Source organism: Mustela lutreola, chromosome 11, assembly GCF_030435805.1.
Source record: "Mustela lutreola isolate mMusLut2 chromosome 11, mMusLut2.pri, whole genome shotgun sequence".
NCBI lineage: Eukaryota > Metazoa > Chordata > Mammalia > Carnivora > Mustelidae > Mustela > Mustela lutreola.
In genome coordinates, this window is record NC_081300.1 from 5163540 (window position 1) to 5176305 (window position 12766).

At 36.9% G+C, this 12766-nt stretch overlaps 1 pseudogene; it reads left to right on the forward strand.

Annotated features, from left to right (window-relative positions):
- Window positions 1-8466: 8466 nt before the first annotated feature.
- Window positions 8467-9205, forward strand: LOC131811774 (heterogeneous nuclear ribonucleoprotein A1-like; annotated as a pseudogene).
- The last annotated feature ends 3561 nt before the right edge of the window (window positions 9206-12766 follow it).

Here is a 12766-nt window from a genome sequence, read left to right on the forward strand (position 1 = left end):
GTTTGTCTGTCAACCATGTTCCTGGCAGCTGCTTCTTTTGAAGGACATCTGAGTAGTAGTTTCCATGATGGCCACAAAGACACTGCAGGAGACCACAGATTAATGGAGAGCACTTGCATTGGAGGGATAAAGTTGTAGGATCAGAGGTACATCGGGGTCACTCAGAAGTGGAAAGATGGGGAAGAGTCAGAGGGATAGTGAGCTTGTTAAACAGTACCCAAGTCCAGACTTCTATCTCAAGTTATTCTTTTGTCCCTGACTGAAAGCACTGCCACACGGAGGATATCACCCTAAAGGTGACATAAACAAGACCTGGTGAAAGTGTTATATACGAGGGAGTAGAGAACAGAGCCAGACCACAAGCTGGGCTGCGGGGATTGTGTTGTTGGCGTTGGTAGCTTCCTCTCATTTCCAGCTTGTCTTTAGGTAACAACAGATGGGAATTGCCTCCAAATAGTAACCCCCAAATCTTAAAACGTAAAAGGATTACTTCAATATCTTAGTAACACACTTACTGGTAATCCCAGAATGAACTGCATGTGATCAGTAAGATCTACCTATTAATAGATTAGTGACATATGGTGCAGAGATTAAGTGAAACAATTTGGGAAATGTATAATATTAGTAGGTGATGAAGTTCCATCGTGGTTATAAACATTTGTTTGGTACCTAACGTGGTAAGTCCTCGAGGATGGAAAGTGAGATTCCAAAAGATTCCAAAACAGAGATAACAACAGGATTCAGACATATGGAAGCAGAAAGACGTATTGGAAATGCTCTGCAGGAATTCTCAGTCATTTGAGGAAATTTTGGAATGTTCGAAGTTACAGTTAGGTTTCATACCCATTGAATCCAGTTCTGTGAGTGGCAGAGTTGGTATCTGCATTACATGGACAGTTTTCCTCTACCGATCTCATTTGGCAAGAAGGAATATCAATGTTTTCATTATTGACTCTGCAGGGGCCACAAATGGAGCTAGTAGTTTTAAACAATTAATATAATGTAAACACTATAAATGCACATTGAAATTGAATTGTGAGAACATGCATTAAAATGTTAATAGTGCTTGCTTCTGGGTAGAATTCATGTTCTTGAATAATCCACAGCTTTGTAAATTTAAAAGGTCATTACACCAGTTTTGTTGTTTTAGAGCTCATTGCCTCTCCTGCTGAGATGGACTTTACTGATAGTTTTCGTTGATGCTGGATGTCAAAGTAAATAATTTTAATTTTAGTATCATCAGAGAGTTACTATACCTACTATGAGTAAGCCTATTCTCATTCAATTGGTAGTTCAGGCTGCAAACTTAAATTGATTTTCCAAAACTAGTCAAGTCCAAGAACATGAATCTCTTGTAAAAGAAGTGAGACAACTGAAGAATAAACACAATTCAAATGTTGAAATGTTTCCAAAGTGTCCAGAATAATGGAAACTATTTTGGGGCCAGCACACATCTGAAGAGATCTTTCCTATCCAAAGTTATTGTCTTGAAAGAGTTAATGAACCTCCAAAAGAGCCAATGATTTACTTTTTTTTTGGTAGGTTTAGGCCTGTTAAGCATGATATAAATTAAAACTGCTGTTTCTTGTTTTATCTACAGTCAAGTAAATGTATTGTGCAACACTGTTAATAGGAAAGACACTTATGCACTTGCCCAAATAGCAGCCTCACTCTTAAGGAACAATGATAAATGTTCTTTCTCTAGCATGAGAAGAGGAAATTGCTTGACTACAAACCATTCAATCTAATACTATTAATTATGTAGAGAATTTCATGATTTAATAAAATTTAGAGAGACTTGCAGGAAGCAATACAATTTAACGGTATACTGACAATTAGCCAGGGAATGTATCATGTATATTGATTATATCCATATGTCTAGATACCAGCCTCTGATACATTAGAAGCATGGCCAATGAAAGTACGTGTCAGTCATTTCAAACATTAAAAATGTCTTTTTAAAAATGAAACAAGATGGGAATGGGAGGGAGACAAACCACAAGAGACTCTTAATCTCACAAACCAAACTGAGAGTTGCTGGGGAGGGTGGCTGGGATATGGACATTGGGGAGAGTATGTGATATGGTGAGTGCTATAAGTGTGTAAGCCTGACGATTCACAGACCTCTACCCTGGGGCAAGTAATACATTATATGTTAATAAAAATAATTAATAAAAAATTTTAAATAAAAAAAATGTCTTTTTTAAAGAGTAGGAAACATTCTGCCAAAAAAGAGAAATTTTTGTAAAAGAATTGATTATACAGAAAGACCAAAATATCTAAAAGTGCTTTGGGTATATCAGTTGAACTAGTTCAAGGAGGAAAATTAATTAGAGAATGGTTAGAAGTCGATAGTTGTTTCTTGGGAGTAGATCTTTGACATTTTTGAATTCCCATAGCACTTGGTGCCTTTTGTAGCACATACTAATCTATCCCTTTGACTAGAGACTAGAGTTATTTATTCTTATGTCTTGCCTCTTATAAGAACACTTGCAATTAATAGCATATAATATCCATTTCAAACAGACATAAGTTAAACTTCTTAGCTGATTTGCCTAGAATCTTAGGCCTCCAGTTTTCTCATTAAACAAATGGGGAAAGAAATATCTTACAGAGTTTTTCTTTCTCTAAGGATAATGTAGGCAAAGTGTAAGGAATATAGGAAGAACCCAATAAAAACCATTGTATAGAGCATAAGCTACTTCTTTTTTTAAGATTTTATTTATTTGAGAGAGAGAGAGTGTGTGAGCAGGGGCTGGCAGAGGGAGAGGGGACTCCCCACTGATCAGGGAGCCCTACATGGGCCTGGATCCCAGAACCCGGGGATTATGACCCAAGCTGAAGACAGAAGCTTAACTGTCTTCACCCAGCTTAACCCAGGCACCCTTACCTCTTTTGTTATGTCTATCTGTTATCAGTAGAGTCTAGAAGAACACCTGCTCTATTGAAGATTTATTAATCCTTGGCCAAAAGAATCTGTATAGGAATTAATAATGATATAATTTAGAGAGTAAATGTTTACCATTTACATACAATATATTAAAGCATCAGTATATGAAATAAATAGAAAGGTATGCCATAGCCTTTATCTTTAAGAAATGATGATAAAATAGTGCATTATTTGGTTTAGGATTAGCTGCAAATAAAAGAAAACAAAAATAAAAAAAAAAAGAAAACGAAGATAAAACAGAAATAATTTATATAAGGATAGAAGCTTATTTCTCTCTTACAAAGGATTTCAGGGTTAGGTGATCCCATGCTGGGATGGCACTATATGGTGTCAATGACTCAGCCTCTCATTTTATTCACCTGTGTGCAATCCTCTTTTTGCAGGCTCACCTCATGGCCCAGGATGGCTGCTCTGGATCTGGCCATTACATCTGCACGTTATCCAATGGAAAATAAAGAAAGAGTACAGAAATGCACATGCCTTTACATGTGGAATGACTTTATGACTTACAGATATTATTCTTGAAACCATGGGCCAGAATTTAGATGCATGTCCACACTTAACTAAAAGGAAGACTGGTAAATATTATCTTCCTCTTGGGTACCGCATACCCGTCTCAGAATCAGAATTCCATTATGAAATGGAATGGGAAAATAAGAATTAGGGAACAGTAAGCAGTCACTGAAGTATACACACACACACACACACATACACCATTGTATTCATAATCCACATAAAGAAACATTTTTTCACTTAAATAAAGAAATCCCAGGATGCTTGGGTAGCTTAGACAGTTAAGCATTCAAGTCTTGATTTTGGCTAAGGTCATGATCTCAAGGTTGTGAGATCCAGCCTTGCACTGGACTCCATGCTGTGCATGGAGCCTACTTAAGATTCTCTCTCCCTCTGCACTTCCCCTACCTCCTCCAATAAATAAATAAATAAATAAGCAGAATCCCAGTAGCAAACATTGGCAATGCTTGTTCTTATGGGAAGAGGGGATGGTGCTCAATTACCTTTGTAATTTCAGGTGACCTTCATAATGCAACATTAATTAAGTAATGGATGCAGGGGTCTGTACTGGTTAGGGGTATTTACACTCTAAGTATCAGAAATGGAACCATCTCCTAGGCACTATATGACTCTGTTAATTTACTTGTTGCATTTATTACTGCCTAACGTGATTTTTATCTTTAATTTACTTATTCTTTTACTTTATGACCCCTTCCTCTAAGATGTTAGTTCCATGAGAGCAGAGAAACCATCACTCACTTTCCATCTATGGGTCTCACACCTGCAGGACTGCCTGGAAAATATAAGAACCTACAGATTCGTTGGATAAATTGCATTTTAATTATTCTTACAAGGCTTCCTTCCCAACTAGTCTCTGAGTGTTCTAACTTCAGAAGCTCTGCTGGCTTACCAGTTCTTCCACTCCATTCCTAGCAGAGGGCTGCGTACTCAAAATCAAGGGGGTTGTGGGATGGGGAGGCAAGTGGACCAACAGTGAATGTGAGGCAGAGTTGATAAAAAAAGAATTATTTTAGGAAATTAATAGTAGATACATCTTTAGATCCCCTAAACAGAGTCCTTCAAAAGTCCTTTATGACCAAATGCATACTAAAGTTGTTGTCTAGGGGGCATATATGAAATAAGCTAAAATATGTAAATACAGTATTTTTTCTAATACACTATAATAAATATTATAGAAACGTTAAAGCCTAGTACTAGTACTTCAAATGTCTGTCCAATTATTTTGTATTCATTGTGTTTTCTCAAATGTGAGGAACTCTTTAGACTTGCATCTGATGGTTGTGAAGCTACCTGATGAGGACTTAAACGAGAAGTCAAAATTAGGGACAAGTCAAGATGCTGTGAAGGCTTTAACAGTGACCCATCGTTCAGAGATTGCTCCTTTAAGCTAAAGAGGTGACTGCCACACAAGATACGATTTCTATTCCTCGAGCAAGTGTGAATTAAAACTTGTGACTTGTCCTAAGTGCAAATAATCAGTTTGTTTATTACGGACTTACCAGGTTATTATCAAGCTTATGAGATACTGTACTCAATTCCCCTCTTTTTCATAACTGCAGTTTAAGTCATCTCACACACACTTACCAAAAGATTGTATTATAAACTCTCCCTTAGGGTAATACCTACTAATAAAATCAACATTATCCACTTATTATGCTTCTACTCTTTCAATTGACTTTGTAGCAATGCTTACAATTTAATCAGTTCAAATCATCAGATCATATCAGGAGTTTTGAATAATTATTCTTTTAAAATACTTCTAAATATCTACTACTGACTAATAAAGAAAATTAGTAATAAATTATATTTTGACACCTTCCTCTTTAATATTGGTTTATCTTTACTGAGAAGGTAAGAACTCCAGTTTTTTCAGAAACTGGAACTCTAGTTCTTCTGAATGGTCTGGACTCTCTGAACCTCTGTTTTCCTGGCTGTCACTGTGGGAGAACCAGCTATCGACAGAACCTGGACAGACAACGGGGGTTTAATGTTGCCTTTTCTCTTCCTTAGTCACTTCACCATGAGTTGATTTCGCAGAGCCTTAATGCCCTTCTCTGCAAAAACAAGTCTAATAAGGATAATTAACTAATAAGCATGTTATTGTAAGGATTAAAGGCATATAGGGTTGATAAAAGTATGGTTACAAAGTAAGTGCTCAATAAACACTACTTTTAATATCACATCATCGCATCCTTCTGTTATCTCACGAGAAGACTTTGGGAGAATTGAGTGCATACGTGGGCTTAAAGTGTTAAAAATATCAATGTGAAGGCATCTAGGTTGTCACATTTAAGTAAATGTGTATATATAGCATTGCATTATACATGCAGGGACTGGATCTCTTTACGTGGGTGCGTTCATTTTAAGGATCCGACACTACTAAAAAGCAGTGATTACAATTAAAATATAAATGTATCTTTCACTTTTGAAACAAAGCCAGTGCAATTCTTCTAAGAATATGCTTCTATTTTTAGGCAGTGGGAAGATAATAAAATATTCCCGGGAAGGAGGGAGAAACAAAACTGCTTAATAAAATAGATTTCCTAAACCCAAGGTGGTTTTACTCTCACAAACCCTCTGTCTTTACATTAGCTTTGTTTTGTTCTGCTTTTTCAGTGTTGCATAGACTTACATTGTCACAGAAGACCTGCATTTTTTTAAACACCATACCGCCAGTCTTGAGTATCAGCTTTTCTACTCTACTCACAAACGCTATGTCTCCCTATGAAAAGAAACAAACATGGCTTCATTTGCAAAAAGCTCTCCATTTTTCAATTTAAACAATTTAAAGTTTCTCCTATTTTCTTAACATGGTTAATGTGGCCACTAAAATAAGATCGTCTTTTAAAACTTGAAGATATGACCTAGGTCAAATCAATAATAGCGACATTATTTTTTTAAATTGTTATTCAAATACCCATCTTTCATTTTAGTAAAAGATTGAGATATCTTTTTTCAGAATATGATAGCTTATCTGGTAAAGGCATGGAATTCAGCTTACTTACAGGTATATTCTCAAAAAAATTACCACAAAGATAATTTGAAAGTGAATTAAAGTCATTTTGTAAAACATGCTTAGAATGTTTTCTTACCGAAGACATGGTCCTCTCTGTTTCCTGTTTCACACTCTCTTGTTTACTTTTCCAAGCACTATGTTGTGTACATTATTTAAATTTTAAGCTCATTTTCAAATATCTAAGGCCATAAAAATTTAACTTGGCCAAGCTGGTTGATTTTCACAAAATTTTATCTTTATGTACATAGCAAGCACTCTGAGGTTCTCTAAATAAGCAGGACGATGATATATCATCAAAGATGTGAACAACTAAAGGTTGAGCAGGCTGTATGGATGTAAGACTTCTTCTATGTAGAACACCAAAATTTGTGCTAGTTTCTGCCCTTAATTGAACATCCCACAAAGCAGCTCCTTACTTCTCTATCTTTATCCTAATGAGACTCCTTTATCAATATTTTCCAGTGTGTTTGCTACTTTCCTGCTATGCCCATGTTAGCAGGATTAAGTGAATGATGTATAATAATATGAATGTGTCTATTTAAACCCAGGCTTTGGTTGGGTAACAAGTCTGCCACCCATTCCCTAAATTTTACACATACTCCAGCCTCCCCCAAGCCCAGCCAACCAGAGATATAGTCTCCATAATTATGGTTTTCCCTTTGAGTGTATGGTACTAATAGAATTATACATAGATAAACATTTGAAACTGGCTTCTTTCCCAAAGAAAGAATATTATCTTAGTGATGCAACCAACTTCTATATCCCAACAGTCTTTTCCATTTTTGATTAGTCATCCATGGTTTAGCTGCTTCATAATTTAAGTATCCATTCACCCACTGAACCACATCCAAGTTGGGGCACCTGAGTGGTGCAGTCTGTTGAGCTTCCAACTGTTGGAAGATCAGCTTAGGTCTTGATCTTAGGGTCATGAATTCAAGCCCCAGAGCGGGGACCATGCCAGGCATGAAGCCTAGTCAAAAAAAAAAAAAAAAAAAAAAAAAGCCAAGTTGTTTCCAGTTTGGACAATTATGAACAGAGCTCTATAAAAGGTAAGTGCTGGTGTGAACATAATTTTTATTTCTTTGGGCCAAATACTCAGGAGTGAGAATTTTGGTTAATATAATAATTATATTTTTAACTTCATAGGAACTGACAAATTATTTTCCAGGTCGTAAGCATTTGCACATCCATCAGCAACGTGTGAGCGTTAGAGTAGATCTGTGTTCTCGTGAGTGCGTCCTATTGCCCGTGTGTTCTGGTTCAGGCATTTTAACTGGTGTGGTGGTGTGCATTATCCTGGTTTTAATTTGCATAGCCATAGTGGTTAATGATGTTAAACATCCTTTCAGGTGTTCTCATGCTTTTCATATATACTGTTTGGTGAAGTATTCGCTTAATTTTTGTTTTTGTTGTTCATAGATTGGTTTTTCCCTGTTGAGTTTTGAAAGTTATTTATGTATTTTGAGTACAAGTCCACTGTCAGACATGTAATTTCCAAATATTTTCTCTCAGTCTGTAGTGAGTCTTTTAATTCTTTTGACAGTGTCTTTCACAGAACAAAAACAAAACAAAGTGTTTATATTTTAAATCTAATTTATCACTTTCCCTTTATGGATTATGCTTTCAGTGTGTCTCCATACTTTTTTGCCAAGCCCAGAATACAAAGATCTTTACCTATTCTTTCTTCTAAAAAATTATAATTTCATATTTTACACTCAGATATATTCTCTGTTTAGAGTTAATTTTCGTGTAATGATAATGAAGACTTAGGTCAAGTTCCTTTCTAAATTTTTTTTGCATATGGATGTCCAAATGTTTCAATATAGTTTGCTGAATTATATTCTTTCTCCACTTAAAAATACTGTGTATATCTACCTTTGTCAAAAAGTGATTGGTCTTATTTTCTTAAAGATTTTATTTATTTGAGCCAAGTAAGCATCGGTAAAGTCTCCCCTCCACTGCCATCATGTCCCCTCCACTGCCATCAGAGCCTCCCAAAGAGCCTGAACAGCAGCAGAAGCTCTTCTTCAGAAGGCTGAGCTTTGAAACAGCCGATGAGAGTCAGAGGAGCCATTTTGAGCCATGGGGAGCACTTATGGACTGTGTGGTAAGAAGACACCCAAACACCAAGCACTCCAGAAGCTTTGGGTTTGTCACATTGTCCCTGTGGAGGAGGTGGAGGCAGCCATGAATGCGAGGCCGCACAAGGTGGATGGAAGAGTTGTGGAGCCAAACAGGGCTATGTCAAGAGAAGATTCTCAAAGACCTGGTGCCCACTTAACTGTGAGAAAGATTTTTGTTGGTGGCATTAAAGGAGTCACTGACGAACATCCTCTAAGAGAAGATTTCGAACAGTGTGGGAACATCGAAGTGACTGAGGTCATGGCTGACCGAGACAGTGGCAAAAAGAGGGGTTTTGCTTTTGTACCATTTGATGACCATGACTCTGTGGAAAGACTGTCATTCAAAAATCCCATCCTGTGAATGGCCACAGCTGTGAACTAAAGAAAGTGCTCTCTAAGCAAGAGATGGCTCATGCTTCATCCAGCCAAAGAGGTCGAGGTAGTTCTGGAAATTTTGGTGGTGGTCGTGGAGGTGGTTTTGGTGGGAATGACAACTTTGGTCATGGAGGAAACATCAAGGGTCAAGGTAGTTTTGATGGCAGTCGAGGTGGTGGTGGATATGGTGGCAGTGGGGACGGCTAGAACAGATTTGGTAATGATGGAAACAACTTTGGAGGTAGCGCAAGCTATAATGGTTTTGGCAATTAAAACAATCAATCCTCTGGCCCCTACGGTCATGGAAGCCAATACTTTGCCAAGCCGTGAAACCAACGTGGCTACTGTAGTTCCAGCAGCAGCAGTAGCTACAGCAGTGGCCGAAGGTTTTAATTACTGCCAGGAACAAAGCTTAGCAGGAGAGGAGAGCCAGAGATGTGAGAGGGAAGCTACAGGTTACAATAGATTTGTGCACTCAGCCAAGCACAGTGATGGCAGGGCCTACCTGCTACAAATGCATGCTTTAGTCAATACTCATGTGCATGGGCAAAAAACTCGAGGACTGTATTTGTGACTAATTGTGTAATGGGTTATTTCAGTTTCTGTTCTGCGGAAAGGATAAAGCATTCGAACAAAGGGTTTTAATGTAGATTTTTTTTTTTTTGCACCCATGCTGTTGATTGCTAAATTTAATAGTCTGATCATGATGCTGAAAAAATGTGTCTTTAAAATTTTATTTATTTTATTTTATTTTTTATTTGAGAGAGAGAGAGTGAGCAAGTACATGAGTCAGTGGCTTAACCCACTGAGCCACCCACGTGCCCCAAGATCTGTCTTATTTTTGTGGATCTATTTTTAGACTCTGTTGACCCATTTGTTGTTTCCTTTATCTATAACATCTTGTCTTGGTTACTGTACCTTTTCAAAACACAGCTTTAACAAAGTTTAATTGAAATTTTAAAAATACAAAAGAAAATTTTAAAAAATACAATGTATTCAATACACATCTAATTCAATGAGTTGGGAGATAATGCATCTATCCATGAAACCATCACCCAATCAAGATAATTAGCATATCTATCCCCTCCAAAAGTTTCTTCCTATCTGAGTGTGTGTGTGTGTGTCTGCATGTGTGTTTGTATATAGGCAGAATGGGTCTTGGTACAAAGAGACTCCAGAGTCTTCCACATGAAGCTTCAACACTGACCAAGACAGAGTCATTCAAGATAAGAAATTGTATGGCCTGGAGTGACAGACTTGATAATGTGCCTAAGCCTCAGTCATACCATCTTCTGTAAAATCTTTCACACATTATAATTATAGTGTTATCATGGGCACCTGGGTGGCTCAGTTGGTTGAGTGACTGCCTTCAACTCAGGTCATGATCCTGGAGTCCAGAGATCAAGTCCCACATCGTGTTCCCTGCTCAGCTTGGGGTCTGCTTCTCCCTCTGACTTAACCTCTCTCATGTGCCCTGTCTCTAATTCTCTCTCTCTCAAATTAAAATCTTAAAAAAAAGAAAAGAATAAATATGAAGGACTTAGCACAGTTATATATATATATATATATATATATATATATATATATATAATTAATATATATATATATATATATTAACCACACCGGAATGGGTGTCTAGGTTTCAGAACATGAGACTATAGTGTTAAAAAAAAGAAAAAGAAAAAGAAAAGAAAGTAAAAGAAAAGAAAATGGATTATTAAAGGTGTAAGTACAGTAGTCTATTTATGCAGATAACTAATTCAGAATTATTTTTCTAATGCAAGCATGTAGAAACAAAACTGGTCTTTTGCACTGAGAAGTGATGGGCACCATTTTGCCTGTGAGAAGAGATGACGGTGGTGCTTCTTGTATCTACCAAGAAGCGGCAGCAGCCTCTCTTCTTGTTTCCTTGCTCACAATCCTGATTTACTGTTGGTTTCAGAAGGTCAGCTGCTTCTAGAGAGGCTAGGACCCTTCTTCAGCCCAGGGGAGTAAATCTTGATTAGTCTAAGCTAATCACAGCAATTGAAATCACACTGCCAATGATAATTTGAATAACTTTGTGGCAGAATTTTGATGAATGATACATGAAGAAAAATATGTCTGACCATTGGATTTTTGGGTTGATTCTGTAGCATTTTACTTAAAAAAATAAGGTAGAAAGTAGTGATCTGCTCTTTTCTGGCTTTGGGTAGTTGTAAGAGAATATATTGTGTAGGGGTGTTGCAGCCATGTTTTGACTGAGAAAACAAGACTTGTAGCCACAGCTATAATGTACTTAGACTGTCAGAGTGGAAGGATAAAAAAGACTGTGTTTTAGCTGATGGCATTAGCAGCTCAGTTACTAGTACTGAAACAGCTCAACGACCGGTATTCCTATGTGAGGTGACTCTTCATTACTTAAGCATCCTTTTAGAAAAATAAGCCTATGCAGGGAAAATCAAGGTTGAATGAGAATCTCTTGGTTAAATGAATGAAATGTTTAGAGGCCGTTAGAAAGAAAGTTCTGCTCCTGAAGATAATAAAGTGTAGCCATCTGCTTTATCACTGGTATTCTGTATAGCTGGTTCATATACTTGTCTCTAAAATTTTACATTATTTTTAATGTTAAATTTGCCTAGAATAAATATAAAACATGTCTGATAATGATAAGTGGGTGGTTGTGTAGAAATTGTAGTCACGTAAGGAGTAAAGAGTAACCACATTTCTAAAATTTGTAGAATCCTTCTCTGCTACCAATTATTTTTAATTATATATTTCCTAGAGATTTTCATTCACTGAGTCTCAACCGTTTTGGATTGTTGCCTTAGGATGGGGAAAATGTCTAATTAGGATCATGTTTCTCCCTAACATTTTATAGTTCTTATTTTTAAATCTTTTTGTTACCTGAGGCTTTATAAGACATATCTTATTAAATTTTTTCATGGTGATAGAGATAAAGATAATCTATGTGACATTTATGCTTGTTGGGCAGTCTAAACCTTGTTCCTGCAAGACACAGAACTGGTAAGTTGTTCAGAAAACTGTGCCTTTCCTGGAAAAGCAACTTGGTGTACATCACAGGCAAACTAACAGAATGGCTATGTATTCATTTTGGTGTCAGGATGATAAGGGTTCAGCTCAACTTCTTATTCTTGTTGTGAAAATAGACAACCTTTTTGTGACTCTAAAGTTGCTCTCATCTGTAATCATGGGACAGTGATAGAATTCAGGCCCTACTTTTCAGAGTATTTGCAATTCCCTTTTCTGCATCAGTTTTTTTTTTTTTCACTTAAATTCAACTTTTTTCATGTGTTCCATATATTTCTTCTATACATTGTTAGCTGCCCTTCACACATTTTTCCTATAAGATACAAATGATCATTTTTCTTTTTTGTAGCAGTGTCTTCCAGTTATTCAAGGAACAATAGAGAATCAAGAAAGAACTTAACAGGGGCACCTGGGTGGCTCAGTGGGTTAAACATCTACCTTTGCTCAGGTCATGATCCCAGAGCCCTGGGATCCTGTCCTCCAAGGGAGGGGGTGGTGTCCCTGCTCAGCAGGGAGCCTGCTTTTCCCTTTGCTCCTCCCACCACTTGTGCTCTTTTGCTCTCTCTTGCAAAAATAAATGAATTTTTTAAAAAAGAAAAAAACATAACTGATCACACAGAGTAATAAAAACTTCAGCTACATTTTCAGGGATGATGTCAAAGGGTAATGTTAATATTTGATTAGAAATATGGTTTGGGATATGGAGGCATCTGTAAAACTGTTTTCTAATTATAAAGT